Source organism: Musa acuminata, chromosome BXJ3-4 (assembly GCF_036884655.1).
Source record: "Musa acuminata AAA Group cultivar baxijiao chromosome BXJ3-4, Cavendish_Baxijiao_AAA, whole genome shotgun sequence".
Taxonomy (NCBI): Eukaryota; Viridiplantae; Streptophyta; class Magnoliopsida; order Zingiberales; family Musaceae; genus Musa; species Musa acuminata.
This window is the reverse complement of record NC_088352.1, coordinates 10,109,223-10,129,123: the sequence shown is the minus strand read 5'-3', so window position 1 is coordinate 10,129,123 and position 19,901 is coordinate 10,109,223. Positions and strand designations below refer to the sequence as shown.

At 36.5% G+C, this 19,901-nt stretch overlaps 1 long non-coding RNA gene across 8 annotated transcripts; it reads right to left on the bottom strand.

The window, feature by feature from the left end:
• Nucleotides 1-3,251: 3,251 nt before the first annotated feature.
• LOC103981318 (uncharacterized) lies at nt 3,252-18,399 on the bottom strand. Of its 8 annotated transcripts, none has more exons than XR_010495501.1 (5): nt 17,904-18,399; nt 14,682-14,813; nt 13,905-14,476; nt 3,974-4,591; nt 3,252-3,886 (listed from the first exon to the last, which is right to left on the bottom strand). It is a non-coding gene; the product is annotated as an uncharacterized LOC103981318 (long non-coding RNA). The 8 variants fall into 8 exon arrangements; XR_010495506.1 differs by having other exon boundaries at nt 3,252-4,591; nt 13,905-14,259; nt 14,342-14,476; nt 17,904-18,395; XR_010495507.1 differs by having other exon boundaries at nt 3,252-4,591; nt 13,905-14,259; nt 14,392-14,479; nt 17,904-18,394.
• Between the last annotated feature and the right edge of the window lie 1,502 nt (nt 18,400-19,901).

Below are 19,901 nucleotides of genomic sequence, written 5' to 3'. Positions count from 1 at the left end.
TGTTGACCAATTGAGCCAAAACAATCATTTGCTTGTCTCATCAATAGATTCTGTTTCTACCTACAGGAGACTACTTATAGGCTGACAATGCAACTTTAAAGGTCAAAGGCTTTGACTCTCAGGATAAAATGTGATGCAATTAGGGAAGTTTAAGACCATTTGGCTGAGCCTTGTGTTCAGTTCAGCACAGCTCACTAGTAGACTTTCCTCCTATCCAAGGAAGAGTTTGATGCAAGAAGCACAACAACAAATCCATAATATGTTACATATTTCAGGTTGATCTTTTATTGAGCTATGCAGAACTCCTATTTTTAGTTACCAGTGAAATCTAATATTTTGCCACGATAAAAACGTAATGCTTTTGATAATTTTATATTGGTTGTAAGTGACCTCACGTAATTCTTTATATTTTTCATCAAGGCTTGAGATTGATATTAACTGTCTTCATCATTTAATGATGATTTATTAAGAGAGAGAAATCAGTTCAAGATGAAAAAGAGTTGTATGATCTCATGGAGATGCAACCATGATGATTAAATCATTCTACTCATGTCTAATTATATGTATATAAACACACAGACCTTTCTCATTGCCATGCTGCAGTGAACCCTACATCTTCTTGCTCTCCTCTTTGGATTCATGCTATTCCAATTCTCTCCATTCCATTGAATTCTAACCTCTTGCATGCACAAAAAGAAAACACTTTTCGTCATCTGAGAGATGAATGCTGTCATAGAGTTCTTCAAGTAAGCCAGCCAGACCTGTTCTTTGTACTGTTGTTCATAGGTTAAATAAACTGGAGCAAGTTTGCCAAGCCCAAACCCAGGCAGTGTTCATAAGATTGCTAGTCCCTAACTTAACCTAGCTATCAGTCACTTTTTACCTGGAAGAATAATACCAATGGGACCTGCTTCAAATAATGAAAGACCCATGACATGGGGGACCTGAGAGGTTCACATGCTTGGATGGAACATTGGTGGACTGAAACATCCAAGTTGTGGGACAGACAGGATGAACATGGTGGAGACAGCATCTTTAAATGTTACTGCAAAAGCTCTTGGTTGTCTGACCTGCCCTCGAGACCTGGGAGGAATGGAGAATTTAGCAGGATCAAGGACAGAATCATGTCCAGGAAAAGTTGCAGGAGTCATCTTCTCCCATGCAGGTCTCATAGATAGTACATGAGAATCAAGGAGATGAAACTTTAGTGCACCCAAATGGTTGCAGGCTCAGAACTTTGTAGTCCATCCACAGATTTATCACCAAGCATCACCATAGCTGGATATCAGATGACAACATTGTGGAGTTGGAATCTCCATGGATGGTTCAATGTTCAGACAACAAAATCTTTCCATTCTCTCAAGCCCACTCTGATGGTGGAATAGCTTAAGCCACACCAAAGCAATCTTCCTAGCAGAGGAGCTCTGTTTTAGCTCTTACATGGACAGTGCTTTGCAGTATGTATTCCTTTTGACCAACAATAATAACAATAATAATAATAATAATAATAATAATAATAATAATAATAATAATAATAATAATAATAATAATAATAATAACAACAATAATAATAATAATAATAATAATAATAATAATAATAATAATAATAATAATAATAATCTAGCATAGTTGCAACTTTCCATGAAATGGAGGACATCATGACCACTCAACTGCAACTTTGATGTGTCAATTACAACAATTGCATGTTCTTGGCCAGCTTTGTGGATCCATCCATCTATGGCTTCAGAGTTCAGATGCTGTGCCATCCATTATTAAGATTTATATCAATAATCATCGACATCTCAAGCCTATATATAGATGCTTCAGCTTAATTGCTAACACCATAAAGTCTTTCATGCTAATATGCATTCACCACAAGATTGTGGGAGAAGGCAGGTGAATCTTAGTAGCATAGGTGTGTTTAGGATGCACATGCTGTGGCTTCAAATAGCCAGCCAAAAAGAGGTAGGAGAGAAGGCCTTTAGACCAGAGAGAGAAAAAGAGCATCCTTCTGCAATGTCTCTCCTCCATCCAAGTAGGAACCACAGTGCCAGTCATATTTGGCACAGCAATGTGAAAGAGACATCATTCTTCTCTCTACATGACTGAAAAGTGAAGAGCTTGAGAGGTACAGTCTGGGGATGTAAAGGTATCAAATGTTCTCTCACCTTAACCAAATCTTTGTTCTACAACTCGAACACATCAATTTACTTCTGATACATATCAGCAACAATAAGTTATTTGTGAGCAATATCAGATCACTTTGTGGAAGCTCTATTGATCTCTAGACATCATTGGTTTGTTCTTTGTGATAATGAAACAGAAGGAAGATTCTGCTAGTTGTTAAGAAAAGGGATCATTGGTTTCTTGCCATAAATGTTGTAAACAATGATGAAGACATGCAGGGAAGGGGATTGGATTGTGTAGGAAAAGAATTAATTCTATGAAGAAGTTGACAGAGAATTTGAAATGGAGGACAGAGTCTGAAGAGGCAAAAACACATTCATATGCCAATTTTAGACCACATTGCAACATGAATTATCCCTGCCAAAGTTAACATGAGTTTAGTAGCTTGATCAACTTGATAACTCATCGTCTTAGGCTTGATCTGTGCTTCGATTACTTGTTGTCGAGACCGACGTTAAGCTCCAACTCTAATTGAGCAGTTTTCTTTTTATTTTATCTAAGACGACGACGATGATGATGATAACAACACCACCACCATCGACGACGACGATGACAACAACGAAGCTAAATGAATCTTCTATGGTTCTTAAGTTTCGAAAGTGATCAAGAACCATGTTCATGTACTATTTATACAATTTGCTCAACTACCACCATTATCAATCTTTTTCTTTCCTTTTCTTGGATCATTGGGATTGAGAGGTGTCAGTGTCACTTGCAAATGCAGTAGATAGGAGAACAATGTTGTCCTAAAGACAAACACTACAATCGAATAACTTATTGTTGTTCTATCTATCTATCTTGCAGAGTTCTTAGTTGGATCGATAACCAAACAACCGCTTGTCTCATAGAACTCCAAGTCACTGCTGCATCATTACATGACAGACAGTAAACTACTACTGCAGGAGTGGCTGAAGTCAAAATAATGGTGTCTTTCATTAGTCATCCATTGCTACCGAGTCAAAATCCCCTGCAAAGATCTCACTCGCTCTCAATCTCTCAGGCTTCTGCTTAGCAGACATCCACAGCAAATGTTGCAGTGCAAGAACAGCAGTTTACGTAACAAATTAATATAATTACGGTTTTATTCTCCTAATCAATCATTACAGCCTACACACTTTGCAACATCAAGCAAACTACAAGGAAGATAGAGAGAGAGAGAGAGAGAGAGAGAGAGAGAGCATAGGTATTGTACTATGATGAGGAAGCTGAAGTGAATCACACATCACACCACCATGGTTTGCCTTTCGAGGTCCATGAAACGAGTCTCATGGAACTTGGCAATGAAGGCGGAAGCCTTCACATCCACGTCCGGCTCGCCAACCCAGCGGCCTCGGTCCTCGTCGCTCGGCCGGACCTTCCTCGACGTGTACTTCGGCTCGCCATCAGCTTCTTCGTCTCTGCCATGCGACCTGAATAAGAAGAAGCAGGAAGAAGACCTGGAAGACGACTGACCTCCTCCCATTTCTGCGTGCGTCTGTCTCTCTCTTTCTCCTCGCCCTTTGGCTGAGAGTGAGGAGCGCCGGGCTTCCCCCATTTATAGCGTGGGGGAGAAGGGAAGGGACATGCCAACGGTGGAGAATGGTTGATGTGATGTGCCCAAAAGGGTGGTGGAGATACCATGACAAGGGCACGGAACTTGCAGTCCTCTGCTTTCCAGGTTGACCGAGAAGATCTCCTTCTCCCGGCACTGATGCCCGCCCTTTGGTTCATGGATGAGAGAGGAGCTCAGATTCATCGGGTCAGGCCCAAGTCGAGCTGCATTCAGCATCACAAGGAAGAGTCGTACCTGAGTTCCTCCATTAGCAAAGCACAGAGCATGGAGTGCTGCGGATGATACCAAATCGTCTGCTAAATCTCGGTCTCAATAGTTATAGTGACACCACATTTGTGTCCATCATCTTACGATTCACTCAAAAACTATAATATAATATATTACAGATTTTATGCTTTTATATATATATATATATATATATGATTATAAATTAAAAGAGACATGATATTTTGACTAAAGATATGATTTCTCTAAACAAGAGAGACAGAGATAGATACGAGTGTTGGTCCAAAGAGAGGTAGATATGATGAGTGTTTCTAGGTCACTTTGGATGGTGCCGTGATGCCACCCCCGACTTCCAGTTTAGGAGGTGCAGTTCCAAGTCATTTTTGAGAGAGGTAGGGGATGAGATGAAGCCGAATGATCCGAACCCTATGTTCGTCCATAGGGTGATTCAGAGACAACCTCAATAATGCTTGCCCGCTGTCATCACGTTGATGATTATTTTAGGAGCGTAGAATCTTGACTTCCTGGTCTTATGAGGTACGTATGTTTATGGTGAGAGAGTCTCGGCGTTGCAACGTACTTCCATCCATCCGGAGAGGCGTCCATCGGCCATTCGCAAAGAGGGGCCTGAAATGAAAGCTACAGCATTAGCAAACGAATAAAGATCAAACAAGGAGAGATGGTCTTTTACAGGAGGAGTTCAACGTGTCCTAACAACATTAAGTTGCAGGTGCTGTTCAAATCTAACCTAAATTAAAATCAAATCGATCCAAAATCGATTTGATTTTAATCGGTTATCTTCTTCGTTTCAACTGATCAATTCAAATCGAACAAAAATTGATAAGATCGTTTAGTTCCATGTTGATTGAGGAGCACATTGATAAGATCGTTTAGTTCCATGTTGATTGAGGAGTACGATAACCAAGGGTTCATAACTCCGTCAAATCTCTTTTATTCTCGTAGATGTTTTTTTAGAGTTTACATACTCCAACATGATAAAACTGTATAGATACACACCATTGACCGACCGACCGACCAAATGATCTCTTATCAAAAATAATTTAATCATTTGAACCAAAATCGATTTATTTTTTAAAATTATTTATAATTATAAATCGATTAATCGAACCAAATTAATCGATTTTGAGCCGATTCAAACCAAACTACCTACCATACCTTAATGATAAATGATGTAAACATCCTAGTAAATTGTACTCTATCCCTCTCATCCTAAGCTGAGGTCAGAATATAATAATCCAGAGTTATGAAAGATTTGGTGAACATGAGAATATGACAAGAACAAGGGAAGAAATGGAAGCTTTGGTATTTTGATGTCCTTTCTTCAGCAGAAAATTTTAAGTGCCATCCTCATAATAAATATTTGTATAAAAATAACAAGAAACATACTCAGGAAATATCTGCAACAAATTAGTTTTTGCCTATCCTTGAGATCTGATTATGAATGCAATGTCTGTAATTAATTGTAAGACATTCTGAGGCTCAGATGATCATATTAATAACATCTTCTGTTGTGGTATGTGTCCACAATTTCCTCATCAACCAAGCAACATCTGAATGATGCCTTGTCAAACATAAAGATCATTGTACCTTCCTTCCTCTAGCCATGAGGTGAGGATGGTTCTCTTTAATCCATGCTAAGACACTGCTGTTGCTCACCATTGTTTGGGTCAAGATTAGCACCCACCCAAAATATGATGATGCATGTAGAATTTGCTGGAAAAAGACTGAAGCAAATGACATCAATTCTTATCTAAACCTAAAGGGAATTAATTATCTGTCCATCACATTTAACATGCCTCCGTGAGACAGATAACAATTATCTTCCCAACTAATTACATGCAAAAAAAGAACCATCACAAGAAAGAGAGACCAAAAATGGAGTGTGAACAGGATATTCAGCTTAAATTTTGAACTTATATGAAGGATCTGTTCGTCATTACATCTTCATCTGTTCCTCTCTTGATGAAGGATAATTTCAAGATCATAGTGTTCAGTAATAATCAAATGGCATTGGGTTTTAGAAACAAAGAACAGAAATACCTACTTACCGTGTAGATCAAACCTAAATATCAATAAATTTAAGCACAAGCAATTAAGGTTAGAGGAAAATTTTCATAGATATCCCTGCCGAATATTAAAATATCCAATCAAGCTCTCCAAACTTGATAAGATCACTGATATCCCTGCAGCTATTAAAACCAAATATATCTCTTCCATCAGCTACCCTTTTCTGGGTAGCTAATCGTATGGGTTGCGATCTGATCAGAATTAGGGATAAGAAACACTAAAGAAATGGTCATTATACATGACAACAACCCAAGAAATGGAGTAGATCAAGGCAATTATGCAGACTCAACCCAATCCCTTGGAACTTGAGCAAGTGTCTCCCACACCCTTTCCCTTCCTTATCTAGTCCCTCTCTCGTATGCTTAAAACCCCTCCCAAATACTAACTAGCCCTCTTCGTCCCTTTAACTCATATTGGAAGGAGAAGAAAAAGAATATGCAGCCTCCACAAAATTTGCAAGACAAAATTTGCAAGATATGCAAGAAAAAGTGTTATACGGTGGTTTTAATCAAGATATGCAGTATCGAATGGTACCGTCCGATATGGGCGGTACATATCGATCCGATGATATACCAGTACGCGGATCACTCGGTACCGTTACAGTACTATAGTATTACATTATAGCAGTACTACAGTGCTATAATAATGAAGAAAATATATAAAATTGTTCGGTATGCCCTGGTGTACCGCTCGGTATGCCTTGATATACCGTTCGGTACACCGATATCGTGTCGTATCGAACTAATCTCGAAACACCGGTACGATACAGTATTACATATCTTGGTTTTAACCCTATCTCACGATAATTTTAACTTTCTTTTTATGTAAAACAATCAAATTCTCTATCCCCTATTAAGTTGGTTGTAGCTTTGGACTTGGATGACTATTTTGTCATACATTTCCTGACATTATAATTTCTGAAAACTTAATTGAATACCTATAGCTCTCTTTCAGTTGAATATGATACAAACTTGATAGTGTAAAAGCTTGATCAATATCTAATCATGGATATCTTTTCCAAGAGATCTAAAAATCTTAACGAGGAACAACTCACCAATTTATGCTTTTCATTTATTATAACTCTATCCGAAAATATCATATATCAGTACTTTTTTCAACCTTGTACTTTATTGTTTCTCACTTATCCACAAGATTTAGCAATCAATCCGTTCTATTCCAATAGACAAATCAGGATATAGAACCTTAAGCATCATGACCATGAGCCTCATGAACCCTATAAAAGTCTTTATACTGTGTCCCTGAATTAAAGACATAGAGAAACTAGACATAATTCAAAATAATCCTTTCTTTTTCTTTACCCATAAAATAAAATTAAACAATCAATCTCCATATTCTTTGTCATATTTTGCTCCTGTTGAACAAGGTTTTGCAGTCATGCTAAACCCTATATTAGTTTTCCTCTCCTTTCCTCCCTGACTTGGAAGCTTTCTATCTTAGAAATCATTATACATACTAAAGTAGCAAATTAGGTCCTCAATTTGGGCCCTCTCCATCTGATCCTTCGAGACCAATACAAGAAAAGCATAACCCTATTTTCAAATCTACTTAGAGGTCCACTCAAAAGTATTATGTCTGCACCTACTCAATGACCGATGCTCTTATCAATCCTTTGAAAAAATTATTATTGAATATAAAAAAATTTAGTCTGATCTAGAGTATTTGCCCAAATGGATCAAAATGTTACATCTTAATGAATCTATCATATTATTAATCATCAATATAACGATAAATTAATTATACATAAGTCGAGATCATGTCACTATAGTGATCAATAACATGTCAGATGGAGGGAGAGGGTACTTATAGTGACACGAGAGTGTCTAATTTGTTACAATCAGCTCGTGTGGACCTTATTTATGCTATGGTATTCTCTATAGCCTATAATGTTATCTCATAGTCTTTAACTCAGCCCACTCAAATATGACAGCCCATGAACATATTTTTTAAATAGTTATAACTATTTCAATGTGCTTTTCTTCATAATCAAGGAATGCATTAAAGGAGTTAGTTACTAGCTGTAAAACACTTAATTTCGTAATTCCCTATGAAGTGTTGTTTCATGCATTAGTACTTATTTTGATGTTTAGGGGTTAGAAAAAAGTTTAGAAACTGATGATATTAGCATAAGCTCTCTTGGAGTTCTCTCTTAAACTTTGTATCTCTTGGATGTTTCCTTGAGTCTTTTGTTTTCAGTTCTATATCTTTGTTTATTATTCTTGGGGTGGTAACTTTCTGTATCCCTTTATGATTTTAAACTTGGTGGTGAGCTATTTTTCGATTTTATTAAAGTATTAACGTGAGTTCATTCATTTTCTATCCGAAAAACTTATTCCAGCAAATACAATTGTACTATCAGCTTTCTTTCAAAATTCATTCTACATTACCCCCCGTATTAATTTGGTATTAGAGCTAAAGGTTAAAGATTATGACATGGTAAAATGAAAAAGATATAGTTGATGAAGATAGCAGCCATGAAAATGATGTTGAGTCGTTAAGGTTGTAGTTACGAAGATTGTTACATTATCTACAAGAAAAAAATAAAACCATTGAAGAACTTCGTAGTAAAAACAACCAACATGAAAATGATGTCCAAGAATTTACTTCTAATGATGATACTCCTCACCCATGGGAGTTGAGAAGATTTCGGGCAAGGTAAGGAGTACAAGACGAGTGACAGAACAAATACAGCCCAAGATTGGATATTTCGGAGTTTGAAGGTAAAATCAATGTTGATGACTTTATCGATTAGCTTAATACAATGGAAGTAATTTTTTATTTTCATGAAACCATAACAAAAGAAGGTAAAACTTGTGGTACTCAAACTCAAATGGAATGCATCTTTTTTGTAGGAAAATTTAAAAAAGTAAAGAGAAAGTGAGGGGAAGAGTAAGATCATGAGAAAATGAAAAGTGAGTTGAAGAGGAAATATTTACTTGACAACTATAGACAAGAAAGAGATCTTTTTTAAAATCCATGATTTCAAGCAAAAAGATCTTAGTGTGGAGGAGTACACAGTAAAATTCGATAATCTCATGTTAAAAGGAGAGCTTGTGGAACTAAAAGAGTAAACATACTTAGGAGGCCTGAAATATAAAATTGCTAAAGTCGTTCAACTATAGTCATATTGGTCTTTAAACGATGTGAGCAAGTTGGCTTTAAAAGTTGAAAAGCAATAGAAGTTTGAAAAGAGTCAAACAAAAAAAAAAAGGCTATACGAAAAGAGAAAATTCCAACATTACTACCCCAAGTGGTATCAAAAGAGTTCTCGGTACAGGTCAAAGCAAGGTGGTATCAAAAGTGCAAGACAATGGTGAAGGATCTGTTAGCAGCAAACAAACACATAATTCTTCTACCCCAAGTGGTCAGAAATGCTTCAAATGTCATGGTTTTGGGTATATTGCTTCAGATTGTCTAGATGGGAGGATTATTACTTTGGTTGAAGATCAATAGAGAAGAGCCGATGATGAACCAAAATATGATGATGATGTTAAGGAAGAAGTTACTTATACTGATCATGGTTTGTCTATTGTATTGCAACGTAGCTTACAAGTGTCCTATGTGACCGAGGATAAAAGTTGGGTGAGAAAGAACATGTTTCACACTAAATGCACTTCTCATAACAAGGTATGCTTAGTGATCATCGATAGTGGCAACTTTGAGAATGTCGTATCTATAGAGATGGTACAAAAGTTGAAGTTAGACACAATCTCTCATTCACATCCATATCAATTATGTTGGCTGCAAAAAGGAAATGACATCACGATCCGATTCTCATTGCACAGATCCATGGATATTATCAAAATATAATAAGCAAAAAGAATGTGTATCATGTCACATGTGTCATCACTCACGTGATTGGTTTGTAGGGCACCTATGACTAGCAGCCAACACTTGCTTCATTGCATGATGTGAGGAGTTTACATAACTTAACTTCCTTTTACAGGAGATTCATTAAGGGTTTCAGCTCTATTGTTGCTCAAATCACTGAATGCCTAAAAGATAATAAATTCAAGTGGACTAATGAGGTTGATGATCCCATTGAATGTTAAAAAGAAAGGTGACCGAAGCTCCTACCTTAGTTCTACCTAATTTTGACAATGTGTTTGAGGTTGAATATGATGCCTCTAATGTGGGAATTGATGCTGTTTTGAGTCAAGATGGAAAGCTCATTATCTTTTTTAGTGAAAAACTGAATGATACAAGAAGAAAATATTATACCTATGATAATGAGTTCTATGCCATTTATCGATTTTTATCTCATTGGAGTTGGTATCTTCTTGCCAAGTCATTTGTCCTATATTCTAATCATAAGACATTAAGGTTCATTAATCACCAACACAAGCTAAACAAGAGGCATGCAGCTTTGGTGAAGTTCTTGCAATCTTATAACTTTACAATCAAGCGCAAATCTGATGTTTAAAATGTAGTTGCTGATGCATTAAGTAGAAAGCATTCTTTATTATCAGTAATGGAAGTCAAAGTGGTTGGATTTGAGACATTCAAATATCTCTTTAAGAATGATGTGGATTATGGCTCAATATAGCAGAATTGCAAATCAGGTTCCTTTCAATAATTTTTTATCTTTGATGATTTTCTTTTTCGAGCTAATGTCTTATGTGTTCCATCTTGTTCTTTGAGACAAGTAATTTTAGCTGAAGCTCATAGTGATGTTTTAGGAGGACATTTCGGTAGGGACAAGACTCTAGCTCTTATTCAATCAAATTTCTTTTGGTCTAAGATGTTCAGAGATGCGGAGAGACATGTAAAACAATGTCGAGTGTCTTATTTAATAAAAATAAGAAGTCAAAATTCTAGTTTGTACACTTCATTGCTAGTGTCAAATGCTCCATGGGAGAAAAGTGAATCTTGATTTCATTTTGGTTGCCAAGAACCCAAAGTAACAAGAATTCTATCATGGTTGTTGTTAATAGATTTTTAAAAATATCTCACTTTATTCCCTACAACAAATCAAATGATGCATCTTATATTGATGATTTGTCTTTTAAGAAAATTGTTAGATTACATGGTATTCCAAGAACTATGGTATCTGATCGAGATTCAAAATTTCTCATTCATTTTTTAGAACTATTTGTAGGAAGCTAGGTACTTCTTTGAGTTTTAGCAGCTCGCATCATCCATAAATCGATGGGCAAATTAAGGTAATGAAAAAAAGCTTGGGAAACTTGCTTGGAAGCTATGTTGGCAAGAACATTAAGCAATGAGATCTCATTCTTCCACAAATTCAGTTTGCCTACAATCATTCTATGCATCATAGCATTGGTAAGAGTCCTTTTAAGGTTATTTATGATGCTAATCCTATTGGTCCTTTAGACTTAGTCCCTCATTCTACAACTAAGCAATTTCATAAAGATGCTGATGAAAGAGCTAAGTAGATAAAGAAGCTGCATACGGATGTTAAAGCAACTATTGAGAAGTAAAATGAGAGGTACATACAAACTGCTAACAAACATAGAAAACACGTGGAGTTTAATGCAAGTGATTTGGTCTGGATTATCTAAGGAAGAAGAGGTTTTCAATAGGAAAATTTAAAAAATTGAAACTAAAGGCTGATGGTACATTCAAGATGCTTAAGAGAATTGGCAAGAATGCTTATGAGATTGAGCTACCTGAAAATTATGGAGTGCCCCTAACATTTAATATGACTAATTTAAGTCCTTATCATAATCATATTGATGAAATAAACAATGACGTGAGGACGAGTCTTTTTCAACTAGGGGAGTGCCTAATTTGCTACAAATCAGCTTGTGTGGACTTTACTGATGCTATGGTATTCTCTATAGCCCATAATGTTGTCTCACAGCCTTTAACTTAGCCCACTCAAATATGTATTAAAGGAATTAGTTACTAATTATAAAACACTTAATTTCATAATTTTTTGTGTATAAAGGATTATTTTATGCACTAATACTTATTTTGAAGTTTAGGGGTTAGAAAGAAGTTTAGAAATTGATGATATTTACAGAAGCTCTCTTGAAGTTCTCTCTTAAACTATGTATCTCTTGGATGTTTCCTTTAGTGGTGAGTCTTTTGTTTTCAATTATTCTGTATCCTTATTTATTATCTTTGAGATGATAAACTTTCTGTATCCCTTTATGATTTTAAACTTGGTAATGAGTTATTTTTTATTTTATTAAGGTATTATCAGCTAGTCATAGGTGTCATACAATCCAATCATGTGAGTGATGACACGTGTGACTTGACACGTAGTCTTTTTGCTTATTATATTTTAGCACTTTATCACTTTATATTGATTGTTGCATATACATATATTGTGATATACATAGATCTATGCAATGAGAATCGGATCGTGATGAGATCACGTCAATGAGACCGTTTCGTTGATCCTAAATAATCCTGGTTATAAGTTACTCGAGAGGGACATCGAAATAACCGAACAGACTAGTGTGTTGTATACCTGTCCATATGATGGATACAGCTGGTCTCATAGCTGCTCATGTGGGGACACTAGGGATACAACACAAGTGCTTATTGGAGAATGAGTTCACTAATTGATCCGCTTACGGAATGCTGGATGGTTGATAATTCCTTATTGTCAAACAACGATTTCATAGTCTCAATTGTGTATCTGGTCCTTAGACTTGAGACACCAAGGATGTCCTGTATGAGTACTTTATTCTTTGATACCGGACTTATAGGTTTGGAGGTTTCAGATCTAGCATAGTTGGTCATCGGGAGTGGTAGCCAACCTTACGAGGACTATTGAGTATCGATAGAGGATCATCCACTCTTGGTGTCATAAGAGGAATATCTCATGTATTCTTGCTCAGATAAATCCCTGGCCAAGGTCATTCAGATTAAGAGAGAAAGAGTTATCCGAAAGAATCCGATTAGAGTGAGACTCGAGCAGAAACCATACGAGTCTGACAACACCATGCCCAGTATACGGTTTCTGAGATATTAGATGGATGAGGGACTATAGGTATACGACAACTGAGGACAGACAGGTCCAATGGATTGGATTCTCCTATATCATTTGGGGACTACGGCGTAGTGGCCTAATACGTCCATAGTCGATGAGTCGAGTGAATTATTATGGAGATAATAATTCACTGAGCCAGAATGAGTTCTAACAGGTATGACTCACAGTTAGCTCGATATTTGACCTAGACGATCACATACATATGGTAGGCATTACGATGAGTAGAGGTTCGGATATGAGATATCCGTCGGAGCCCCTATCTTATTGGATATCTAATAAGCACATGAATTATTGGATCCTATAAATGAGATCTAATAAAAGTCAATAAGATATTATTGGATAAAGATCCACTAATCTAATAGGCTTAGGTAGTTGGATAGAGATCCAATACCTAACAGGGCATGATCCATTAGGGTTAAGTTAATAAGGGACCTATATAAATACGAGAGAACCAATGGTTCATAGGTCATAGCCTTTTTGGATTGTCTCTTATATTCTCCTCTCCTTCTCCTCCTCAGATAACAGGTTTGATATTTTGAGGAGCATCATCGCAGTCCTACTATGTGGCACCGTTAGAGCGGAGAACACTTCCTCCTTCACCCTCTCCTAGAGATTTGTAGAGATTCAGGGATATACGATCTCCCTAGGTAATACAATCTTTCATATACGTAGTTTTAAGTTTTACGATTTTTGCATACCAATCTTCGCACGACAACGAACAATCGATGAAAAATTTAGAGATTTTATTTTTATTTTCTCGCATATGATGTCATCCCTAGATTTCTCAACATTATCATAAGTTCATTTCTTTTCTATCCTAAAAATTTATTCCAGTAAATATAATTATATTTTCAAAATTCATTCTCATACCGTATCATGCAGTCACTAGTCGGTGAAGTGGAGACCGCTACTTGCGGAGACAATACTCTACCAGCTTGTTCGGAAACTGCTCCACCATAAGATAAGCCACTGGAATCAATCAAAGAGCATCAACGGGGCGAAAGGGATTAAATCAAATTTATCGTGGTGGTGTAATCCACGGAGTCATCGTCATGTCTGACATCACCACCCAAGACGACAGGGAGCTCCTCACCCGCGGCAACCTCCGCCGCTGGCCCCGGACGACACAAAGGCATAGCTTTGATCCGCAACGTGCGAAGCTTTAGCCCAACTCATGTAGCGTCACATTAACATACTGTAGTTAGTTGTTTGAGCCCGATTCGTTCTGCTCACAAAGGAGTTGGGTTTGAGCCCAGCATTAGGCCGAGGTAAATAAATATACAATAAACGTTTGACGGTCTTCTCACCCTTCTTGACAAGGGATGATAGCGGATCAGATTTCTTTCAGATAACTTACGTCTAATAGACCAGCTAAAGCTAGATGAGGACAACCATTAATAGCGTCTGGGATGCATCGCCTCTTTCATCCCTGAGTCTCTTCCCTGCTAAAGAACATCTACATTATCTTCTACTGTTGTTTCCTCGGCCATATTTGGGAGGCCGGAGTAAACCTAATACATGTTATAACACTAAATATAGGGAATATTGTTGCTGAAAAATCGTTATTACTTGACCAGATAATGTAAAAGGGACATATTTAAACATAAAGGTAAAGCAACTAATAATATAATGCAAGTTCGGGAATACCTTTTAACATGTCTGCTGCATTGATGTCACAGAACAAATGACTGTTTCAGGGAGGACCCGTAATCACTGCTAAGAAATCAATCCACTGCATCGAACAGTCGAACAAGTATTGAAGTAGTACAACATAAAATGCTGTAGAAGTGGTCCACAATCAGTCTCATGGCTTGGCTTTCACTATAATGCCAGAAGAGCAGTAGCAATAAAGTCATGTCAAACAGGACTGGGATCTTAATGAGCATGTGCAGAAGAAAAGAAGATACGCAGAGCCATATGATATTAATCTTGAGAAGGCATACAAGGATGGCTGAGCACCATATTCATCACTTGGAGCTAGCAATAAGGAAACTATTATGCAGCAGTTCCTATTGCTTGCATATGTATCACTGGCCACACTGTAGAAAGTTCTGCAGTGTCAACTACAACTTTGCTAAATCATTCAGCTACTAAATGAAGGTCCCTTCACTAACCAGAGATTAGAGCTTGTCAGCATTTCAGATCACACCCATAATATTCTATTTGTCGAGAGAGATTTTATTCTTTAGCATGGCCTAGAATTGAAACATGGTCGAGTAAAACATGTCTCTACAAATTAGCCTGCACGCTTGACAGGGAACACATGACTGCAATGGTATGTGCAAAACTGATTGATGAGCAAGCCATTCATGCACAATAGGATCAGCCTGATAAGTTGGTGACAAATGGCATGTGTAATAAAAAAAGATTGTCGTAACAAAAATTTCCAATTTTGCTGGCAGAGAATATCATAAATATGTGTAATAGAAAAACTTAACACTTTTACTTTATTATATTGGCCAGATAACTACCAAAAGTTCCATGAATTCCATTGTCAATCATGTATCCATGAATCATTAAAATTATCAAAATCAATTATAGAAGTATCAAATTCTAGAATCTAAAGTTGAACCTGCACCCGATGCCATCACACCAGTAGAGGAAATAGATTTGTTCAGAAAAGAGTTTTGCAGACTGCGGAACTTATGTTTTTAACTGATCCCCATGATTGAAAGAAATCCAATCATACTTTTCAAATTCATTTGAAGGAAGGTGCACAAAATTGAGGGTCAAATGGCCATATAACTGAATCTTATAACGATGCAAAGATAAAATTTGAAGAGAAACTAGGATCAGGACGGTGAGTTTATTGGTTCTTTGGTTTTTTGTGTGTTTTCATCGATTGAAAAGAACCCAAAGCTCTTTCAGCATTTAGCAAGGTGCCAGACCATATAGGCCTATTAAAAAATAAAAGTAATTGAACTTGAAAACCAATATGCATAATCTAAAAATTAAGTTAGCAGGAGGGTAGCCCAAATATAAAATTAGAAGAAACTAATGTGTGTTTTAGTAAACTAAAAGAAATGAATGACTTGTATAATTAGTCATGCTTTCAATTCCTTTCCAATGTTCTAAAAGATAAAAATGACATGATGCCCTTTAACAGTTATCAAGATTTATAAGAGCATACAGAAGGAGAAAAGATAACTAACTACAAGAAGGCTTTTACATTCGACTAAGAATAAATAGTACTAGCATGACATTTTACATATACAGAAGAAAATAAGCTGCCCTCAAGAAACATAGTTGACTCATCTACCAACTAATATATGGTGAATACCGATAAATACAAAAGGAATATTGTGTTCAAGTTTAGTCAGCCATGCCCTAGCATGTAACATTGTTCTAGTTTCTATATAATAAATAGAAAAGGCAATAATCTGGCTAGGAAAGTAGACAAACAAAGAAAATATAAGAAAGACAATAATTGAATATAACCATGTTTGTACTCCACCCACCAGCTTTTGCTCATTGTTACATGTTTGCCATACCTTTTCTGGGCCTCAACTGGAACTTAGACAAAATATATAAGAACTATACATGATGCTATGACCCTTTAGACATCGAGGAAAACTAAGTTCGGATAGATAGATGACATTAAATCTCTCAAAATGGTTATAATTTACTCTCATTCACCTTGTCTATTATAGCATATCAAGGATATTACCCATGTTACCCAAAAATCAAAGCCTGGCACACTTTCAGTGCATTAGTGTACTCGACTAATTGCTTTCCGGATGCATGGTAGTGAAATTCACAAACACAGGAAGTTCTGCTTTTGCAACAAGAATGCAATACAAAAACCCAGGCAGTCAAGTCAAATCATATCCAACAATAGACATGCTATAAACAGGTAGCTATGTTATATGCATGTGATTTAACAAAAGTATATGAATTAATATGAATGCAAATATTTCCATATGTAGATCAAAAAGAGTCCTATCCATTCAGACAGTCATTGGAATTTCGTTATTTCACATAATACACACAAAGAAAGACATATATCACCAACATATCATACTCTCAAATCAAATATGCATTTACTGTATCATTTCCTGTTTACATATTCATGTTTAAATAGATTAATACAGATACACCTACAAGCATTACAAACATAATAAAAATAGAGGTTTCAGTGTCAGCTATGCATTCCTTCAACCATAGTTGTCTGATAAGGGGAAATTCTTGCATCCACAACTTGTAAGGATGCATCATGAGATTTCACAATCGAGGTAGCACAAGATATCTTCCAAAACCAGTGAAGTTGACTTCCAAATACGAGGCTAAGACTTCTCATGTTGTGAGTTAAACATGCAACAGGTACACCAGATCTCGTATTGGGTAAAACTCAGGGATCCTGAATTTGTTCTCTATGTAATGGGAGAAATTTAGAGAAAAATATTACTGTAGCTAAGCTTTATATGACCGAAATATGGAATATATCTCGATCATCTTCATAGGACACCATGCCTTTATGTCACACTAATCTGACCAGCTTTACTTTATCTTCCCATTTATTCCTCGCAGAACCAAGTTTAAGCCATCTCAGAATATATTCCAATCAATCATTTTTGACAAACTAACCAATAAAGCCAGCTTCCGTACTAAACAAAGATTTCTATCTCACTGCTGTCCATTTACCCCACTACATGCGTCAGCAAGGACCAGGAACATTTTTTTCCACCAAAGATGTATAGATCATATGGTAATGAAATGGAAAACGAATCAAAAACGTGGATGCAAAATGAAAGGCATAAGGAGACCATAGATCGAGCATATTAAATATTCTCTCCATTCATCATCATAATTCACCACGATCTTACTTCTGGTGACACTATCATTTATCAACTATAAAGATCTGCGAAGTACCTTCATCATATCTGCAAAAATCAATCACGATCTGCATCAAATGGATCACATCAAACAGCGCTAACAGCTCACTCGAACTACTTCCTTAGTCCCCAATCATCTATCTCAGAAATTTAAGGGAAAAACCAAAGCGAAGTGAGGGAACGAGAGGTCTGATGGATGGATGTACACTGAAGTCCGGATGCAGAGGTTTATCGACCGATTCCCGCTTTGTAACCTCAAACAGAAAGGAGCAATCGATCTAATCCACCATGAAAGAGGGACCAACAAGGCCAGGAAGAGATCGATAAACCGCTGCGTCCAGAGATCACTCGGTAGCTGCAAGGAGGAGAAGAGGAGATCTGAGATGGAATCCACTTACCGTGCCATTCCTTTTGTGCCGCTCAGTCTCCAGGATTGGGAATTGACTGGAATTAGAGAGGAGGAGGAGGGGCGAGGAATGGAGGAGCCGAGAGATATAAATCGGTGAGTAGCGGAACGGAGAACGAACGGGGAGAAGACTGATGACCTCAGCAAGAGTATTTTTACCTCTATACCCGTGCGATCTTTGGCGTGGTGCCAAGGGGCCCGCTATTTCTCTGGCGCAGGTGCGTCGAGTATGCAGAAGGGTAATTTAGTTTTTTTAACGTAGTAATGGTCGTTTGACCGTCGACACTGTACCCAAACGGACGGAGTGCTGTTTGCGGGATCCCGACATGGCTCGTTCGATGGATCCGGATCGTCCGTCTTAGAACAAACAGGGAGCGCGGTGGTTCCAACGGGCCCAACGTGTCCAGCTGGAGCTTCACGTTGAGATGATGGGACCCGGTAAAAGTTTCGTGTTTGCTGAACTTCACGAGACAAGAAAATCCACACGTGGGCACATCAATCCTGATAAATCATTTTTATTAATGATAGATGTAATTTAAATTTAAAAAATAATTAAAATTTATTTTAGTCCATATATAATTTTGATCGGTTAAGCTCTTATAATTTATTCATATCTAATATAATCTCAATATTTTTAAAAATATAACATATAAATCTCTCCCATCAAGTTTAAGTTAGAAACATGATTCATAATAAATCATTTAATACAATAACATATATAATTTAAGTTTAGAAAAAGACTATCATCAATAACGGGAGGAGACATCATCATGAAAATGATCAAATCCTGAGTCATTATTATTTAATAAAGCATCATACACATACCATCTCTCCCATGTTAACAATGAGCTCATGAGCTTTTGGTCATGCATAAAGTGGATATTCATCAACTAATCTGACGTTAGATACGCATTAGCCTTTTGATATCTCCTTCTTCTCTTGGATATTTTCGTCCCCACCAACTCTTACTTCATCCTCTCCTATCTCCTCACTCGCCATTCTTATGACGTGATGGTCTAACTCTTCATTACCTCTGCCTCCAACCTCTCTTACCTCTACCTCTCTATCTTCATTTATCGTTATGACCTCCGTTCCTTCATCTTCCTCAACAAGATAAACCTTAACACACTTTAAAATTTAAATTATAAGTATAATTATAATAATAATTTATTATGAGTCAACATGTAGTGTAAATAAACTCTAACGTCTATTAACTTAAATTTAATAAAAGAGATTTATATATTATATTTTTAAAAAATATAAGGATTATTTTAGATATAAATAAATCATAAAGATTTAAGTGGTTTATGATTAAAACTATAAGAGTTAAAATAAATTTAAATTATATGTATCATTATATTAATAATTTATTATGAATAAACATATCATATGAATTCTAACATGTAACTCATATATATATATATATATATATATATTTATTTATTTATTTAAGATCACACTAAACCAGCTCACATTTACATAAATTGCAGACGTAAGCAAGAAGAGTCATAAGTGTACGCTCTTCTCATGGTGGCCCCACCAATTTGGTATGCTTTGTGATCGGAGTACTTATCCCATCACCAACCAAATACCGTTGTTTATACATTAATACGGTTCATTTATCTCACA